This window comes from Lissotriton helveticus, chromosome 2_1, assembly GCF_964261635.1.
Source record: "Lissotriton helveticus chromosome 2_1, aLisHel1.1, whole genome shotgun sequence".
Classification (NCBI taxonomy): Eukaryota; Metazoa; Chordata; class Amphibia; order Caudata; family Salamandridae; genus Lissotriton; species Lissotriton helveticus.
This window is the reverse complement of record NC_136059.1, coordinates 233427625-233448151: the sequence shown is the minus strand read 5'-3', so window position 1 is coordinate 233448151 and position 20527 is coordinate 233427625.

Below are 20527 nucleotides of genomic sequence, written 5' to 3'. Positions count from 1 at the left end.
TCTCGCACTCGCGAAATTGTAAAAATTACAATTCTGCACATGAATTGAAAACTACCAGGCTTAGTTATGGGTGCATGCAGGATACAACATGATTCTGCCCAGGGCATGGATGGCATTGGATTGTGGTGATTTTTGTGTGTTTTACGACTTTTTGGGGTGGTGTTGGGGGCTTGCTATGTGGGTGGAGGTCATTTTATTGCCTGGTCCCGTGTGGGTGGAGGTCTAGGGGCCATTTTTAAGCCAGTTTGTGTGCTTTGTGCCATAGGCCTGCACCCAGTGTGCTGTGATTTTATCATGCCCAGGGGGCCCAGAATCGGTCTGTTCGCGGATTTTGCTGGTTTTTCGCCACGTTTGCGTCGTGAAGCAACAATCTCGCACTCGCGAAATTGCAAAAATTGCAATTCTGCACCAGAAAACCACCAGCAGGCAGCATAAACCTTCTGAAACTTGATGGATGGCATTGGATTGTGGTGATTTGATTGGTGTTGTGTTTTTTGATTTTTTGGAGTAGGGGTTGGGGGCTGGCTATGTTGGTGGGGGCCATTTTGAGGCATGGTCCTGGCCATGTGGATGGGGGTCAAGCGGCCATTTTGAAGGCAGGCAGTGAGCTTTGTGCCATAGGCCTGCACCCATTTTGCCTTGCTTTCACCCATTGTGCCCAGGGGGAGTCAGTGGTACATGAAACTATAACCCTCTCTGTGTGTGCTCTCTTGGATCAATGTTAAATTCCTGTTTCCCAAAAATTTAGCAATTCTTAATTTTGAAATTTCCATATTGTGTGGTGTGCACGTGTGTATTCATAAATGCCTACTTGCAAACTATTTATTGAAGCGCTACATATGCAACATATATTTACTGATGTTCCTCTGTCTTCGTTTGCTTTTAGGTGCACAAAGTCAATAACTCCGCATCATCGTTGAGCATCAGTGCCAGGAAGAAGTCCTGCTGCGGCCTGCTGTTCCGACATCTGAAGAAGATGGCTCCAAAAAGAGGTGCCCGTAGCTCCTCTTGCAAGAAAGATGTCTCTACTAAGGAGAAGAAGAAGCAAGTGGCACCACTTACCAAGGAGACTGGTGGCTCGACCACTAAATTTTTGTGGAAAAAACAAAGGCCCACCATGAGTGCTGCACAGGTAGCCTGTTTAGTGGTTCAATCACCAACGACCAGTGATGTTGGCTCATCGCAAGAAAGTAGCAGCACACCATCAACACAGGTTGTAACTCATCTCACAAGTACTATTCAACAACCAAAGCCGCAACAACAACTGCATGGGCTACTAGTACAAGCACAAGTACATGCGCAAGGAGCTGGCCGAGAAGGAGCTGTCCGAGAAGGAGCTGTCCGAGAAGGAGCTGGCCGAGAAGGAGCTGTCCGAGAAGGAGCTGGCCGAGAAGGAGCTGGCCGAGAAGGAGCTGGCCGAGAAGGAGAAGGCCGTGAAGGAGCTGGCCGAGAAGGAGAAGGCCGAGAAGGAGACGGCCGAGAAGGAGAAGGCCGAGAAGGAGAAGGCCGAGAAGGAGAGGTCCATGGAGAGTTACAAGTAGAGGTCAGTGAAGAGGCCCATGTAGCGGCGCATGGAGCGGTGCAAGTGCCCACAATGGTTGTTCTTCCAGAAGTAGGGGCACAGGAGGAAATTGACTTTGGAGCCGGGGTATCATGTCAGGAAGACGAATGCACTCCTCCTGATGATTCATTTTCTCCCAGCTCCCCAGCAAGGAAAAGATCAAGGAGTGTGTGTAGAAGTTCCTCTTCAAGCCCCGCTCCATCAGATGATCTGGATCTAGATTGGCAACCATCTCCGACGTCTGAGAGGGAGGCACACCATGAGCTGCGAAAGGTATCAAATGTTAAAAGGAAGGGCCCCGGAAAGCTCATACTTATGGATCCGAACGTCGGACTTGATGAAGTGGTGCATTCTGATGTTGTTGAACAGGATGACAGCAATGACCTAGTCATCACACACGTCATTCCAGCCACACCGGCCATGCAGCAGACACACATTTATACCCTATCCCGACGTCATGCTGAGCGTGACCCTGGCGACGTGGCACTGGTAGCACCACCAACGCAGTCAAGTAGTACAACAAGTTCAACAAAACCTACAGCTCCCATATTTTCTCCCCAGAGGGGGACTCCGTCCAGCTCGACTCCCTCAAGTAGGGTTGCTGCAATAATTGCACAACCCAGTAGATGTCTGCAAGGCTCATCCACCACTGCTTCATCTGGCATTGGCAGTATCATCTCGTGCGGCAAAACCAGAAGTTTCCAGTCCCCAGTCCCCAGTTTGGAACTTTTTTAGTGTCCATGCAAAGTATGATAACATAGCCGTTTGTTGCATTTGAAAGACTAGAGTTAGCCGTGGTAAGACTGGTACCAACTATGGAACTGGAGGCCAGATACGTCATCTTAAAAGAAGGCACGCTGTCGAATGGTTTGCGCACCTAGCAAACATCAAGGGAAAGCAATCCCAAAGGGCAAGTGGCCAAAATATACCCATACTAGGTCTTTCATCTGAAGATGACGGGGAGGTAGAAGAAGCGTCAGACATTTGTCCGGTTGCACCCAGTACCCCTGGCAGCACCACACCCTCCGGAACACATAGGAGGCACACTGAGAGTCTGGGAGACACACCAATGCGGAAAATGTCAACACTGAGCAGAAGTGGGTCGAAGAAGGCATCAGCATCATCCAGTAAATTTGTCCAGCGCACCATTACAAACATGTTCTCCTCAGATGCGCAATTTCAACGCAACCACCCAATTGTACGCCTGTATAACACTAAGCTGGCTAAAATGCTAGCGGTGGACCTTCTCCCTTTTTCGTTTGTCGAAGGTGTGGGTTTTCTTGAACTCGTGGCAACACTGGCCCCTAAATGGAATGTTCCTAGCCGGTTCTATTTTGCCAGGGTTGCTGTTCCAGCACTACATAAAGAGGTGCTTGAGTTGGTTGGGGCAGCTTTGCAGAAGAGTGCTGTTCACACTATACACCTGACAACAGACATGTGGACCAGTTGCCAAGCCCTTGATTACATGTGCATCACTGCACACTGGGTCTCTTTTTCAGGGGTTGCAAAACAGATAAATGCAGGTGGTGACTTGGTCGAGATTTTTAAGGGTGCTCGTAAACATGCAACATTAGCCATGTTTGGCATGGAGAAAACTCATACTGCAGCCAACATTTTGGATGACTTTAACAAAAAGGTCTCGCAATGGCTGCCCCCAAGAAATTGCAAGGTTGGTTATGTTTCTACTGATAATGGCAGCAATGTAGTTAAGGCCATGGAGAACGGTTACTATTTCAGAGTGCTGTGTTTGGCGCACTGTATGAACCTTGTCGTGCAAAAGTTCTTGAAAAAAGAACTTGCAGTCGACAAAATACTGACCATCTGCAGAAGAATATGCACACATTTCAACCATTCTTTTAAGGCCCGGAAGGAGCTGAGGCGCCAGCAAAATGTACGTAGAATGCCAGTGAAAGCACTTATCCAGGAGGTGGCAACACGTTGGAACTCAACCTTCTACATGCTTGAGCGTCTGCATGAGCTGTTTCCAGTAGTCAATGAGTATTTCTACAACCTGGGTGGTGATACGACAGAAATGATGCTAGCGGTGGAGCAATGGCAGCTAGTTAAAAGCCTGACAGACATGCTTCGTCCTTTTGAGGTCTTCACGCGTGAAGTCAGCAGGGAGGACTGTTCTTTGAGCAAAGCTATCCCATTGTTGCTGAAGCTCGAGCACCAAGTCAAGGTGGTGTCTTCAGAATTAAAAGATGCTGGAAAGAATGAAGCATATGAGTTGGCGCAGAGATTATTACAACGCCTAGTTAGCAATAAACGGCTTGTAAATATCAAGAAACAACAGCACTACATTTGTGCTACTATTCTGGATCCACGTTACAAAAAGCCATTGTTTGGCAAAGTAATAATTCCTTTTGAAACATCAGATGTTACAGAGTACAAAGATTGGCTAGCTCAGTCAGCCATTCGTTTTGAAAGAGAGCGGAAGGAAACTGTAGGAGAAGACAGTACTACTAGTGAATCAGCAGGACATCAGGCGTCCCAAAAAAACACTTCTGCATCTGTGCCTGTGGCAGAAGTGAGTGACTTTTCCTCTGAGCCGTTAACCACACCAGCAACCGTATCATCTGCATCAGGCCCAGGCGATATGTCTGAAGCGGATTGGCTAAGTGAGCTAGGGTTTCCTTGTCCCAGAAAGGACACAGAAGTGCAAAGTACAGGAATCCGGGAGAACATTGTTTCAATGGTGCAGGCCTATCTGGATGACTCAACAGCGGTCAATATTACTGAGGACCCATTGGCGTATTGGCATGGGAAAAGAAACATATGGCGAGAGCTCACCAACCTGGCTATCAATTACTTGTCTTGCCCACTCGCAAGCGTGACTTCAGAACGTGTTTTTAATTCTGCTGGTGGCATTGTGACTTGCAAAAGGTCCCGCCTCTTGCCCGCAAATGTGGAGCGGCTCACCATGATAAAGATGAACCAGCACTTCATACCACCAGATTACAAAGTACGAGAATGCACGCAGGAAGAAGAGGACACCGACCTACCTGAGGAAAGTTCTCCTCAGTTACCAGAAGTACTACCGACTGAATTTGCAGAGTATGAGGACGAGTTCTGCTTCCCTGACAGCGAGTTCTGAAAATGAGTCAATGAATCATTAACTTTATTTTTCGTCCTTATTCACTTTTATTCCTGTGTGTCTGTCTTTCTTTGTTTAGCAAGTGCTTCATCACATTCACAACAAAACTGTAATCACCCAATCAAACAACAAGCCCATCAGCAGAACTGTCTTGATTTTGATGCCGCAGCATTCCTCTGGTTCACAACAGTTAGTTGACAAGAACTCAGTCCTGGTCGTCTATCCTCCTCCTCCAGACTCACCCTATCCATTTCCCGTAATGCTGATGCCTGGATTCTGCACAATGAAGAAACTTACGTTGACGAGTCCCCTAAAGAGGGACTGGAAGTAGTGAGTCCTCATTTAAATACATTTTGCTAAGTGTGACTTTTTTTCCCCGATTTGCTTTTTGGCTGTTTGGGGGGTGTCAAACTTGTTTGCGCTTGGGTTTACGGGTCTTGGCTGGGCCATTGCTGGCAAGGTCTATTAAGGGATGAAATTGGTTAGGCATTTACTTTGGAAAACATTTGGCCAATTACACGTGAAGGTTTAGGCGTTATTATTGCTCGCTTGTCTGTCTTAGGGGTGCTGTCTGTGGGGCTTCTAGGTTTTTGGGGTCTGTGAGCACCGCTGCCACATTTCTAATGTTGATTGCTTTTGTTTTGCAGAAAATCCACGCCGGGAAACTCCAGTTGGGGCCCTGCTGCAGAACGCTTTAGGACACTGTGAATTCCAGGTGGAGCCAGCCCTCAAACACAAATTACAGGTAAGATAAGCGTTTGGATGGGAGGTAGTATAATGGAGTATTAGGAGAGGCGAGAGAGTGACAGTGGTACTAGTAGTAAAGTCCTAGGACTCTCGAATTAACAAACTCTGTGACAGGCATTTACTTTGGAAAACATTTGGCCAATTACACGTGAACCAACACGATGACAGTGTTCAATAAAACGAACTTACTGCAAAACCACCACCCACCAGGCTCAAAAATAGTAAAAAAACACTGACAGGTATGCTCAGATAAAGTTTGAAAAAGTACATTTTTATATCCCTAACAAAATAAACTCCCGCAAGACCCTCCCTAACCCCAACAAATAAATAGTCCTTCAAAAGTCCCCAAAAACCCCAACTCCCAATTCCCACCCCCCAAAAGTCTCTAGAAAAGGGGCAAGGGACACTCTAGGGATGCATGGTGTTGACTTTGGCCTCCAGGGCATCATGCCTTAGGGCCAGGGCATCGTACTGCTCCCGGAGGGTGGCGTGGTCTAAGCGGAGGCCCTCAAACAAATTTTGATATTCTTTCAATTTCCGGACCTCCGCCTCCAGGTCGGACACTCTGTGGATTGCACGGCGCAAGCGAGCCTTTAGAGTACTGTGAGGGGCAGCCTTTGCTGCTCGGCGGTGGCGTCTGCCAGCACGGCTCCGTTTCGCCGGAGCACTGCGCTGACCGGCAGAACGTGGGGTCACGGAGGAGGATGACGATGTCCCATTCGATGTACTGGACTGCGTGTTCTCCCCCTCCAGTTCCACCAGCCGCCGATATTGGGCAACAGTAGCATCCAGCCTCCGTTGCCGGGCCAGTCCTGCATACTCCTTGTTGGTTTTGATGTTTTAGTATGACCAACTATATGAAGAAAGAAAGACATAATCTGTAACCAATGCTCTTTAAGAATATGATTAACACAAAATGATTCAGCAGGAAGTTGTGTCACAGTACAACTAGCAACTAGCCAGCGCAGTAAAAACCTATTCAGGCCAGTATCATGGGCGTCCGCAGGGAGGGGCAAGGGGGGGCGCTTGCCCCCCCCTGGATCGCAGGTCCATCCAGTGCTGGCCCAGTGACAAATTACAATATGGTAATTACAGCAGGCTGGGACCGACAGACAGATAGAGGCAGAGACAGGGACAGAGAGAGAGGAAGACAGAAGGAGAGAGAGAGAGGGAGGGAGCCAGAGGGTGACAGAGGGAGGGAGACAGAGAGAGAGAGACAGCGAGGTAGAGGGAGACACAGGGAGACAGAAAGAGGGAGACAGAGAGAGAGAGGGAAACAGAGAGAGGGAGGGAGACAGAGAGAGAGGGAGGGAGACAGAGAGAGAGAGGGAGAGAGACAGAGAGAGAGACAGAGAGAGAGAGAGAGAAAGAAAGATGTGTGTAATGTGTATGCCAGGTCTGGTGGCTCAGTGGACGAAGGCATCCGCTGCAGGGGCATGAGTTCAACCTCATGGTCATAGTTTTTTTGTTGCTCTAGATCCACCCCCCTCCCCCACTGACCCTGCCCCCTTTGGTGCGGCCCTTGGCCACAAACCACACTGTCAATTTGGCCCCGAGAGAAAGTTTGTGAGGACCCATGCTCTATAACCACATCCTCCTGATTTAGATTGAATTGTTTTTTTCTGGCATTTTTTGTTTTTCCCTCTGTTTTAATGTAGTTGCCAGGTCATCTGCTGTGGTGCCGCACAAGATTTTTCTCTTCCCCCTATGGGGTTCTTTGTTTATTTAAGCTCTATGTCGTGTTAGATTTAAAAAAAATGTATTTAATACTTGTGCTCAATCATGTCAGGAGTAGGACTCAGGAGATGGTGATGATGTTGCACCCCCCCTGGAAACATTTCATAGTATTTTCGTAGTTCATCCAGTGACCGTCTACTCTCTGTAGATACACATCATATGCTATCTAAGAGTCAGATAGTACCATGATCCAGCTTACCTCTACCCGCCACCACCACTGTCTGCTTCCTCACAGTCTGTTCTTGGGCCACTTGCGTCGCCTCCTCCCCAGAGTTGTCCTCGGAGTCGATCACCACCACCACATCCGAGCTGGCCCCGCCACCAGATGTTCCACCTACAAAGTAGATTTAAGAATGTTAGATTACACCACTCACTAGTATTTGGTCTAGGAATGAAGAAATGTGAAAACAACAGAAAAAGTAATTGACTGTCTACTCTAGTCTAAAGTAAAAATGTCCCTCCTTCCAGGGAAGGCTGTTGTCTTGCTGCACTTTTTTGTCACAATTGATGAATGCTTGCTTAATTTTAACACACACCATTTTTCTCTGAACAGACAGAAGCTGGACTTCTAAGGACAAGAGCAACATCAACTTCAAACCAGGTGAAAGCTCGGCTCGACCACAAGAAATGTGTTCCATTACTCATCAACTCAGCACCAAGCACTTTTCCATTTCCAGCTAACTTTATTTTAATATATGTGTTTACTTTTACTTTTAATAAAGCTTTAAACTTGAATAGACTCTGTGGTTTTTGGTCCTCCAGACTAGAGTGACTGAGCGAAAGGTTTTGCAATTTTTGCAAGGAGGAGTCCGTGCCGCTGACACTACCAGGTTTATACAGTGTGCCAAACACGCCACTCTGAAATATTATTACTCTGGTCTTTGGTGTCCATAGTTCGGTTTGTGGAGAATTGTCCCTGCAACAGTAGTATTATGGATTTTGCTCCTATCTAAACACTATTTCGAAAAAATTAAATTAGGAACGCTTGGACAACAATAGGTCCTCTATATTTAAATGAAAACTTACTGGGGCCAGCAAAGGAGCACTCGCCGCCCTGGCCTGCATCCTCCTCCTTTGGAGCCACAGCATCCTCCTTTTCCGTCCGCTTGCCCCTGGGCGGACCTGACGTACAACATGAAAGAAAGAACAGAAAACATTGATGATTGCTGCTTGTCGATGTCCTTGTCAACCAAATCAAACATTTAGAAAGAACAAGAACCAACTATTTTGCGAGGCGCACAGCTGCCTGACCGCCACCCCCCACCCCCTCCCCTGCGTGGGAACGCACCCATTGTGGCGCAGGCCCAGGCCTTAACGTGGCGCATCTCCCTAGATGAATCACGTACATGACTCGCAGGGATGCGCCACGTTTACGTCGCTGTGCGTCAGGTAAGGCAGGGTAAACGTGGCGCAAGGGGCTTGTAAATCTGCCCCTTTGTGTCTAGCATTACGCAGTTCTGTAAAGTACACTCATACATTACTCAGCCCAATTAAATGAACACAAAATAGAAAACAAATAAGCAGTGGCACCGCCATAGAGAAGGAGAGCAGTGCACCTGAAATGCACAGAAGATTTTGAAATATTAATTTACCTCTCCTATCAATGTAATCGGCAGCATTATTGCTCTTTGTAAAAAAGTTAAAACAAACATTTGCAATATAACACACAGAGCAGGAGAAAAAACAGAGTAGTGAGTGATGAAAAAATTGCTACTACTACTCACCAAGCCCGGGGACCTCCACTCCCAGCAGGTCGAGCAGGTCGCGCTCCCGGTCCAGGATATCGGTCCAGCGGTGGGTCACCTGGTTGTAGGTGCGCTGGACCCCCGAGATGTCAAACAGGGCCCGGCACAACTGCTCCCACCGCTTCCGTCGCTCCTGGCGGTTGGTGTAGCCACCAGCGATCCTGCCGCATGCCGCGATGGTCCTGGGGAGGCGGCGCTGTACATAGAAAACGAGTGCGCCCACCTCCTCAGAGCTGAAGATGTCCCTGGGCACCACCATTTCCGCCCTCAAACGGCCACACGGGAGCCGGGCACGGGCTGCGGGGCCCGTCTTGGGCAGCTTCACAGCTGGCTTCACCATGGTCTGGGCAGGTGTTAGCAACAAGGAGACAAAATGAAAAAGAATAAGACTAGGGAAGAAGAAAATAAAAGTTTAAAAAAGTAGTTGAAAAGTAAACAAAAGTAGCCTAAAACACAAAAATATAGACCTAGAAAACTAGAGGGATAGAAAAAAAGTTAAATAGATCAAAAAAATATTAAAACAAGCAAAGGATGGCAGAGATATAGAGAGGATAGAAACACCATGCCCAGACACATAGGAATGAATGAAAAACAAGATGGCGGCCCGATCACGTGCGCGTAAGTAAGTTCGCACGCGATTTCTCTCGCGAACTCGTGCGAACTTGCATTCGCAAGGCGCTCATTCCGCGAGATTACACATAGCGGGCGGAAACGGAAATACGTCACGCAAACAAAATGGCGGCGCCCATACTCAACCTTGGGGTAACTCGCACGAGTTCGCGGCTTCCACGGTCGATTTCGCACGACGCCGCGCCTCGCGAATAGCGCGAAATTACCGAAAAACGAGTTTTGCAAAAGCAAAACCAACGAGCAGGTGCAAAAGTTCGAGCTCATCATTTGTAACCATTTCCCTGTAGTGCTTCCTGAAGGGGCCCTCCAGAATCCGGTTGCCTACTTGCAACTATTGTGTGACCCTGCTCTGACAGTCACAGAATAGTTAGAAGTATGCCATTGCATCCTGTTAATTTTTTTTACATTGCAACAAAAAGGAAAGGGAGCAGACAAGCAGGTGCCAGCCTTCATTAATGTCAGTTGGGGCTGGGCAGGTGTTGTTGTTTGCAAAACTTAAAGCACTTAGCAGGGGTGCTTTGCTTTGCCACAATAATGTACACTCACTGGTCAACCAGAGGGTGCTGTGATGACACCGAGGGTGGCATGGGTGTGCCAGCCAGAGGGTGGCATGGGTGAACCAGAGTGCCAGTGTTAACAGAGGATGGCAGTGCTTTGCTTTGCCCCAATAATGTACACTGGTGAACCAGAGGGTGCTGTGATGACACAGAGGGTGACATGGGTGAGCCAGAGGGTGGCATGGGTGAACAAAGAGAGTGCCAGTGGTGACAGAGGGTGGCAGTGATGAAGAAAGCCTTGCAAACAGGCTGGGCACGTACAAACAACAAGTTCGCAAAACTGGCGACCCGACAAGTAAGTTCGCAATTTGCGAAATTGTACAAAACCCTCGCGAACTTGCAGAAACCCGTGCGAACACACACCCAAAAAAAATCCGCAAAATCCGCGAGAATTCGCGGATTTTGCGGATTTTCGCAATCCGCAAATTCGCAAATCCGCAAATTCACGGATTGCGAATCCGCAAAATCCGCCCATGCTTAGTTAACTAGTGGGCCTGGTCTGGTCGTGTTAGGTATAGAGGATTGGAGGTTCCTGTATAAGAAACCCAAGGGCAGGAGTGACATACCTCTCCCATCCGGACACCCTTGGCACACCTAGGGTCCCTAAAGTGTATTCTAATACAATCTCCATTGTAATTGTTCTTCAGGGAGCCAATCCAGCGTACTCTTCTTACTAACAGAATTTGTTGGGCATCCCTTACCGGGAAATGGCAGTTCCTGTTAATCCAATAAATCACCCTATTCTTTAGGGAGTCATAGGATTCTACTTGGCCCGGGCGTAATGGGGGTACATTAACTATAACTGCTACATAGGGGACACATTCTGTTGGTAAATTAATAGTGATTTTGACATCTACAACATTGACTTCTGTTGTATTGGCAGTACTATTCTCTGCTAATGGAGGAACTTGTTGGTTTTCGTCATGTGCTGAATGTGTGGTAGTAACATGAATTAACCTGGGTTGGGGCTGTATTGGGGATATAGATACCAGTAGTCCCATGTGATCCCTGGGGGTAGCTTCAGGTTAAGTGTCTGTAATCCCTGGCTTGATTATATTAGCACTTATTTTCATTACGTTATCCCTTGGTAAATTAGTTATTAAAGTTGTGGATGGTGCAAATATCCTGTCAGACCCTTCCTCACTTTGTCCCAGAGGCATGATAGAATAGTGTGTCTTAATCTGTTTGACTTCGGTAGACGGAGCTTCTATCTTCTCAAGAATTGGTGCTAACAGGACTTCTAGTCTTGTGGAAAGCTCGGCCAGTAGTGAGGCCGTTGTGAGGCCTCTTCCAGACTCTGTTCTGGAAGGGGCTGAGGTCTTGGGGGTGTTTGATCTTCTGGAACCTAAAGGCATAACAGGGGTCTTTTCGCATTTCCTTTTCAGGGAAGGGGAATTGAAAAGAGTGATGCTGGTACTAGGGGATAATATCGCCTCATTAGTTGCGGAGTCAGCCAAGCTATCAGTGGCTCCAGGGTCGATATCTTCCCTAGTTGGCTCTTATTTGCTGGGGGTATGGCTGTGACATCCGTAGACTATGCAGTAATCTCACTCCCAGGCCCTCCACCTACATGGAGGCGTTGTTTACCAATATTGATCTCCTGGGAGATCACAGTAACTGCCCTCACCAAAAAAGAATCAATGGTTGACCGGCCACTATTTGGTACTGGCGGGGCATTACCTGCCTTGCGTTTGCCCATGGCTACCTAAATACCAAACACCTGTACCAGACTGCATGAGGTATACAAAATAGTAACCAAGAAAGTCCATATAAAAAGTCCAGGAGTTAGATATACTGAGGTAGATAACTCCTACAAATGCTAGTAGGGAAGCACAACTTAATCACCACACTGCTGTGAACCTATGACAATTCTGCATGCAGTACAATGGGGGCAGACAAATCACATGTACATATTTAGACTGACGATTTCGGTCTTGTTTAGTTATTCTTCTTTTATTGTCAGATGTATTTTTGGCATGCACAGGAATGAGACCAGCCAACGCGTTTCGCCCAGAGAAAGGGCTTCTTCATGGCTGTATTGGCATACAATTATAAGCATACATCAGTATGTTGCAGACAAAAGGTCATACAAAGATATTACACAGGAATGGACAATTGTGTTGAAACAGGGAGCTCCATTTGTGGTAAAGCAACGAGAGAGAAGAGAAAAAAGAGAAAAAAAGAAAAGATAGTGGTTACACCTAAAATGCAAGTCCATATGAGTCTGGAATGTGCTCAAATAGTGAAAAAGAAGAGGCGTTAGAACCCAGCTGCTTGTTCTCTAACAATAAGGAAACAATATCTTTCAATGAATATGGAGTCCAAAATGTTAGAGGGGTGGCCCAGCCTGGCCTTCTCCTTCAGGGACCGGCCTGCCCTTGGCCGGGCTTTGCCCGGGCATGGCCCGTTCGCCTCCTGTGCCGCGGGTGACTTAAGGCACTTTTATAGCGCATCAGTGGTCCTCGCTCCCTCCAGGGAGCAAAGACTTCTGGGGCCTGTGGTCCTGTGGCCCCCCAAGCAAGACAACAACAGCAGCAGCGGCATTTGCGTCCTGCGCCGCGAGTGACTTTAGGTGATTTTTTAGCACGTCAGCGATCCTCCCTCCCTCCCTCCAGGGAGCAAAGACTTCTGGGGCCTGTGGTCCTGTGGCCCCCAAGCGAAGCAACAAAAGCAGCAGCGGTATTTGCGTCCCACACTGCGGGAGACTTGAAGCGCTTTTGTAGCGCGTCGGCGGTCCTCCCTCCCTCCGGGGAAAAGAAGGACTTCTGGGACATGTGATTCTGGGGCCCCCCAGCAAGGTAACCACATCATCAGCGGTATTTGGTCTCTTGAATATCATATATACACCGATGCTGAGATGTGAACCTGCTTCCCCAGCTCCAAAGCCCGCAACTCTAGCCTTACAACTTCTCCCGCAAGAACTAAACCATTTTCAATATTATGTACAACGAATCCATAGTTGTTTCTTATTTATCTCATGCAACTTACAACCATTGACATATCCGACAATCCTGTTTGTTGTAGATGCAATGTTACTTATTGTCTTATATACATGGATGCAATGACTGAACAGGCAAATTGCACACTATGCTAAACACAGATTTTTAGCTTAAGCGTTTTAAGCCACGCCCATAATTACTTCGGTCACGCCCCTTTGAGAGACCCCTCCCCCCCGTTTTGTCACCCCACTTAAACCCCTGCCGAGTGACATGTTCTTTTAGATGCATTAGTTTTTACCTTCTGCATTGTAGTGAACTGAAAGTTCATTCGTTCTCTGCCCCGTTTTAGGAGTAAATTCCTATTGAAGCCCAAATCGTGATTTCTGTGAGAACTGTAATTAACAGAGGCTGACATTTATGCATGTTTGATGTCTGACAATTTACCTGTGTGCTTTAGCTTACACCTTAAGGTACATGCTCCCAAAATATGAGACAAATTCAATATGTTGTCATAGGAGACACATTCATAAACAATCTTCGCTACCTGCTGTGCAATCAATTCAAATTAGAGTCTGGCTTGGACAAACATATATCTTGTGCAGTTCATCCTGAAAAGAAGACCTGTTAGTGCTTCCGTTTACATTCAAGGGTTATTTAAGGAGCAGTTGCCGCGGTCTGAAATGAAAGGCCCCTGTTTCGCCATGACAACTAAACATCTGTTGTCAACATCCCTGCTACAGGCAATCGAACTCGCAGACACGTGCGTCACGCATTCCACTTGCACCAGTAATAATGAAGCTATTACAGAAAGGTCGCAGAAGGTACTTGTGATCCGCAATCAGGTTTCATTCAGAAGTAAGCCTGTGATGTTCTCTTTTCTAAGTAATTAATTAGAGCACTTCCTTTGTTCCACATTTCAAGATTTTGCAACATGGAAACTTTCCTCCTGTTTTTTGCTTGGTGCATCCTTAGTTGTACTTCTCTTCTTTGGTTTCCTTCCACATCTCTATGCTGAAAACTTGTAGCCTTTCTTCTTCCCCACCGCCTCTCGCATTCTCTTACAACCAAAAAATGTTGACAATGGCACATATACTTAACTATCAAATATCAGGAGTAAGCCAGGTTTACGTCTGGAATTTAGTTGTAAGCCAGGGGTACTCCAAGGATAAGTCATAGTGAATTCTCTCTGAAGCGGGCCTCATGTTCTCACCCGACTGAGCCAGGAATATTGATTTTTTCTTTAATTCCTGCATGTGATTGGAATCATGCTTTACTATCACTTTAATTAGTGACAGTAACTAAATTTAACAAAATTCATTGGCATCACACCTTCTCAACAGCTCGGCTCATAATCAATATACTGGTCAACAGTAAGTTACAACTTTTCTGTTCCCATTATGCGTCTTCTCCCTTAGACAAGGCTATTCATTTCACGTTCGTGCATTTCAGTCTGCTACTCCAATAACCCACCACGCTCTACCAACACAAGGCAGGCTGCCTATCTGTCAATCACAAGGCAAAATATAACCATTTGTCCATGCTCGTCAAAGCCATTCCTGGAACAGCCCCTCCATACCTGCTCCAGCTAGTCACCCAAGATTGCCACTCCACGCCCTACTCTCTGCCAATCTCATGCCTTGTGTGCCTTTTGCAAATTCAGCTCGTTTTGGGATCCCTGGCACCCACATCAGGGTCACTGTCCATCTATAATCTACAGTGTACACATTATTCCTGTCTGGCTAAGTTCAGCTGTGCATTGCAGTTGACCTTTTTTCCATTCCACTGAAGAAACCAATGCCCTTGCTTCCACCTCACCTGTCACTACACTATGCACTGTATTATCCTGGACTTTTCTGTAAACGGGTTGTTTTTGCATAGTATATGTCACTACCACTAATTACAGCTACATATCTCCTAGAATTCATATTTTTGTGTCAAATGGGTATCCTTCTCGTGTATAGTTTTGCAGTTATGCACGGTACTTCTAATCATGGGATTATTTCAATAAGCACTATGATTGCAGATCATGCTGGGTCTCTCCGCTATTTCTCTAGTCTTTTGCACAAAACAATAAGAAAACTCAAAAGTTTCCCAAAAGCACTGAAATTCCCTAAACTGACATAGAACATAGAAGGCACTGCATCGACACGTGCCACTACATTAAATAAATCACATCTACAAACTAAAGTTAACATTTTAATGTTTAAGGTTAAGGTAAGATTTAGATTAGTTTGAGGGATAGATTAGGCTTAAAATTTAGACCATGTTTCAAGTTTATTTATTTATGATCCTGGAACTCCAAAGAGATCCACATAAAAATTAGAGTTATAGTTTCAAAGAATTAAAATATAATCTACAATATCCTAAGTGCTATAAAACATCAAATAAAACCGCATTTAGTAATCATAGCCGTCATATAAATGTTTTAGTACATATTTAAAAAAACACTTAAAAAAGTTAAAAATCCTATGACAAAACATTTCATTTGGAGGTTAATAAATGGAATCTGTTAATGCAGAGGCTGAAAGGATAGATAATTGTAAACAGATTGGCCTCATCCATTTGCGCAGATACAATAATAGGGCGGGGCAGATAAATAGTACATGATTAACATCCTGGATAGAATTATTGCACAGATTACAAACCGGAGAAGAACCATACCATTTAGATAGTACGTTGTTTAACCCCTTCCCTGCTGCTGTCGGCCGTTGGCCGTCGCAAGCACTACCTTCGTAGTACTGCGCACGTCTTACGGCCGACGCGACCCCGCCCATGCAAGAGAACGTCTGCACCGCCGCGGTTAACGGGTTAAAGGGAGTATACCCTGCCTCAATAATAACTAAAAGCGGTGCACTCTATGGGACAGGTTCCAGGAGATATAAGCCTGTACTTTATTTATCACACAGGAGTTAATGGCCAGGTGGGCACCTCTCTTTCGAATAGGTGATTCCCTATCCCTGGTGAAGCTTAACTTCCAGGTGGCCAGCTTCAAAGTGGACTTTAATTGATATGGTGATAGGGTGAAAAGTACGGATTCATCCAGTTGTAGCAAGGAAACCTCAGTTCTAAAATGTTTAGCTATTAATGACTGCTCATTTAACCTTTCTAATATTTCTTTCTGTATAAAAAATCTTAGTGTACCAGGATCACCCTTTATCAGGCTTGTAACCCATCGCACTATCCCTGCAAGACCCTGTACCCAGCTGCTTCTTAAACCGAATTCTAACCTCAGTACTGCCACGGGGCAAGCAGAGTTGACTGAGGCTAGGCTCCTTAAAATGTTAACTTCTGTTGTATTTAAAAAAAAAAACATTTTCCTATATCAAGTAATTCAATACCATACAGCAGGGAAGCAGGGATTTTAGCACGAAATACCTCTAATACAAGTGCAAAGTAGATTTTGCCAGTAGATCTGTAGAGGGAGCCCAAGCTTTTCCCCTGTGTAATAGCTTTGATGAAGCAAGATTTCGCACATTACGCGACTTGCTGAAATCAAGAACCTCGATTCATTTATAACTCTGTAATCCAAATTGTATGTCTTACTAATTTCTTTTATTTTTGGTATACATGTATCTTAGTGATGCTTGCCTATGTGTTTTACTAATACGATTAATCCTTGTTTTAAAATGGCTGTCGCTTGGGAATTTACTACTGCGCATGCGTTAGTCACACTCACGTGACGTGACGTAGTCGCAGTTGTGGTGGGAAAATGTGCGCATGCGTATTTGCCACTAATATGGCTGTCTGAAATACTCACATGGTGAAGCTTGCGCAGATGCTCTCGTGTTATTGTCTGTTGCACTAATCCATAATGGCATAGTATATTTTTATAGTAAGAAATATAAAGTAACTACTCATGGTATATGGTACATTCATTTTATTTCTATGTTTTAATTTGTTTTCACTTACTTTTCATGCACCGCGATATGGGGGGGTCTGAATGAGACGAGAACCATCTTGAAGGTCCCTTCTGCGCATGTCGCGCAGCCTGGGAGAAGGTAGCCTTGAGAAGTGGAACCCAGCCAGTTGGCAGCCACAAGTCAAGATGCGCCTGCGAAAGCCACCTCTGACCCAGCGAGAGGGACTCGAATGTACTGAAATTGTTACAATGAAATTTTTCCTATTGTATTCTGTGTATTCTCTCATGGGAACCCCAAATTCACTAGGCGGGTCCTTAAGATGCAAAACTAAGCTTGAAGAAGTCTGTTCTGATTGGTGTGTGTTGGAACCTGGGATGTCAGGTCACCTAGGGTAGCCTGGCCTAGGGTAAGACACAATACTAGAGGCACAAGTGTGAAGGTTGCAAACCACCCAGCAGTAATTCCACGCAATAACACATAAAAAGTACACTACACCAATGTTGGAAAAATAAGTACTTGTTTATAAAAATAATATCTTTGCTCTCTTGGTTCTAGAATTCACAGTTCAATATAATACATTCTGTCAGGAGAAGAAACAGTACTTTTAAAATTGCCAAATAATGTCAACACACAGTTCTATGAACTTATCAGCACATTACATTTAGATGTCTTGAAATCAGTAGTCCTATTTTCAGAGCTGCTAACTTATTTCAGTAATTATCATCAATAATACATTTACTCAGACACCAACATTGACCAGATTTGACTTCAATGAGGTGCCCTAAACTCTTCTCATCAGCACCATTACCTCACCAACCAGGTACACGTACAATGAGGAATTTCAGTTAAACCTGAAGTTTACTTAGACATCAGCAAACTCTATGAGGAACTTATGCCTTTACTTAACCAGCAGATTCCTTCGCCCTCTATTCGCAGTTGGTTCCCTCAAGGTACTCCCCACCTTGTATCATACAGTGGAAGAAACGACCAGTGTCTGAGTTACTCCTTTATGGGCTCTATCGCCACTTTCCCCTTGCAGATAACCTCCTTACTTGTAGAAGATCTGGCGGTTGAAGTCTTGGTACACCAGGAGATGGGGGGGGGTAACCACCTGGCAAGTCAAAGGAACCAAGCGCTGGCAAAGCTCACCAGCTTCCAGGGCCCCTCAGCCTTTCCCACCCCGCTCGAGCCAACTGCTCTGTAAGGCTCACGAGCGGAGAAGGACAGAGTAATCAGAATTCCCCTGCCGCTATCAGGCTCCTCAGGTTTCCCTTCCCGCTCACGCCAGCTCCTTCAGGAGGCGCTCGAGCAGGGAAGAGGTGACACCACACGCTTTCAGCCGCCGAAGGGTTTCTGGCGCTCCTCCTCAGCTCTGATCAGGGGAACACTACACCTTCAGGCATGCGCGAGGCACCCGCGCTGTCCCCGCCTCTCACCTCGCTGGCTCCGATGGTGAGACGCTGCTCTCACGCGCTAACTTCCGAGGGCGAGACGCTTCTCTCTCGGGCCTGCTCGATCCTAGGCCCTTCCTGAACTGTGGAAGTGGGAACGCTGGGGGCATGCGCGATAGCGCTCAAATACCTTCAAAACAATGGCACATCCACCACAACGCGGCCGGTGCCCCCGGAGTCCTGTAAACGGCGAGATCAGCGCCGCTTCATAAGAACCGGCACCCCCTTTCCTTCCTCTGTTTCCTGAGAGGAAGTAGAGTCCTGTCGCCTGCGTTTTAGGTAAGGTCCCACAGGGACACACTGGTCAAAGTCTGCTTTACACCTAAGGCGATGGAACCTAGAGCTATATCTCTTCACAGGTCAGCTCCCAATCTCTATCCTTCAGAGACTTCTTAACCCTTGGTGCTGGTAGGGATTGGGGATGAAGTACACCCTTTCAAAGGTCTCCCTCACTGGGCAGAGGACTGCACTCCGCAGCGCTGCAGTCTCCTTCTCCTTTTGACACCCCGCTATGTCTAAGCTAGGGGTTGGTCAGGCGCCCAGGGTCTCCAACCATCCAAAACAGCAGGGTCAGGACAAATAACCCAAGGGAGGAAGGGTGGTGAATCAGTAAGGCAACCCTCTGACTATCCTACCCCCACCTTTTGCTACAGCCTGTCCTCCAGCTGACTCACTCTGGTTAGACAAAATGGCTGTCCAGCATTCCGCCTTTTATAGGCTGACCCTCAGGAGTCCAGAAGGGACCAGAAGGTTCTGGAACGCCCTATTCTACTCTATGGGACAGGTTCTGGGTTTGGCAGTTAGGACAGTTAGTAGCCACCATTTTGTGACTCCAACTATTTTCCTGTCAGAACAGGCCTCTAGGCCTGAGGTGAAAAACTATGAGGGGGGAAAAGAACACCTATCCCCTTGACCAACACCTAGAAAAAGTTAGTGGACACAAAAATTATTAAAGGTATGAGGGGCAAAAAGGGGACAAAATAAATAATAAATTGGAGGGACTACGCAAAAAGCCAGACAGGTCTAACACGCGTCCCCCCCAGCTGAAAGTGGGGAGAACTACCCAACCCCTTGGGAGTCCTCATCACTAAGGCGGAAATACCTGGAGAGACCGTCTGCATTGGCGTGGTCCACAACAGGCCGATGTTCCACCCGGAAGTCCATTCCCTGTAGGGAAATGGACCACCTCAACAGCTTGGGATTTTCCCCCTTCATTTGCATCAGCCAACGAAGGGGTCGGTGGAAGTCTGAACCAGGAAGTGCGAGCCAAAGAGGTATGGTCGCAGCTTCTTCAGAGCCCACACCACCGCAAAAGCTTCCCTCTCAATTGCACTCCACTTCTGTTCCCGGGGAAGCAGTCTCCTGGATAAGAAGACCACAGGCTGATCCAGGCCCTCCTCATTTAGTTGCGATAACACTGCCCCAATGCCATGTTCTGATGCATCTGTCTGGACAATGAACTCCTTGGAGAAGTCTGGGGCCCTCAGGACTGGTGCTGCACACATTGCCTGCTTCAGTTTCTCAAAAGCTTGCTGACAAGCTTTCGTCCAAACTACCCGTCGAGGTTGTTTCTTTGAGGTGAGCTCTGTGAGGGGCGCTACAATAGTGCCATATCCCTTCACAAAGCGACGGTAGTAGCCTGTGTGGCCTAGGAAAGCTCGGACCTCAGTCTGTGTCTTGGGGGGTTCCCAGGCCATGATTGCCTCAATCTTTGCCTGCAGGGGCTGCACTGACCCCCTACCCACCAAGTGTCCAAGGTACACAACCGACCCCTGCCCAATCTGACATTTGCTGGCCTTGATGGTCAATCCAGCTTGTTTCAGGGCCTGGAGAACTGCTTGCAAATGTTGCAAATGGTCCTCCCAACTGCTACTGAAGACAGCAATGTCATCCAGGTAAGCAGCAGAGAAACTCTCCATTCCAGAGAGGACCTGGTTCACCAGCCGCTGAAATGTGGCAGGGGCATTTTTGAGCCCAAAGGGCATCACGCAAAATTGGAAGTGTCCCTCAGGCGTGGAGAAGGCTGACCTTTCCTTTGCTCCATCTGTCAAGGAGATCTGCCAGTACCCTGAAGTGAGGTCAAAGGTACTTAGATATTGGGCAGCTCCTAGCCGGTCAATTAATTCATCCACCCTAGGGATCGGATGAGCATCAGTCTTTGTCACTGAGTTCAGTCCCCGGTAATCCACACAGAACCTCAGTT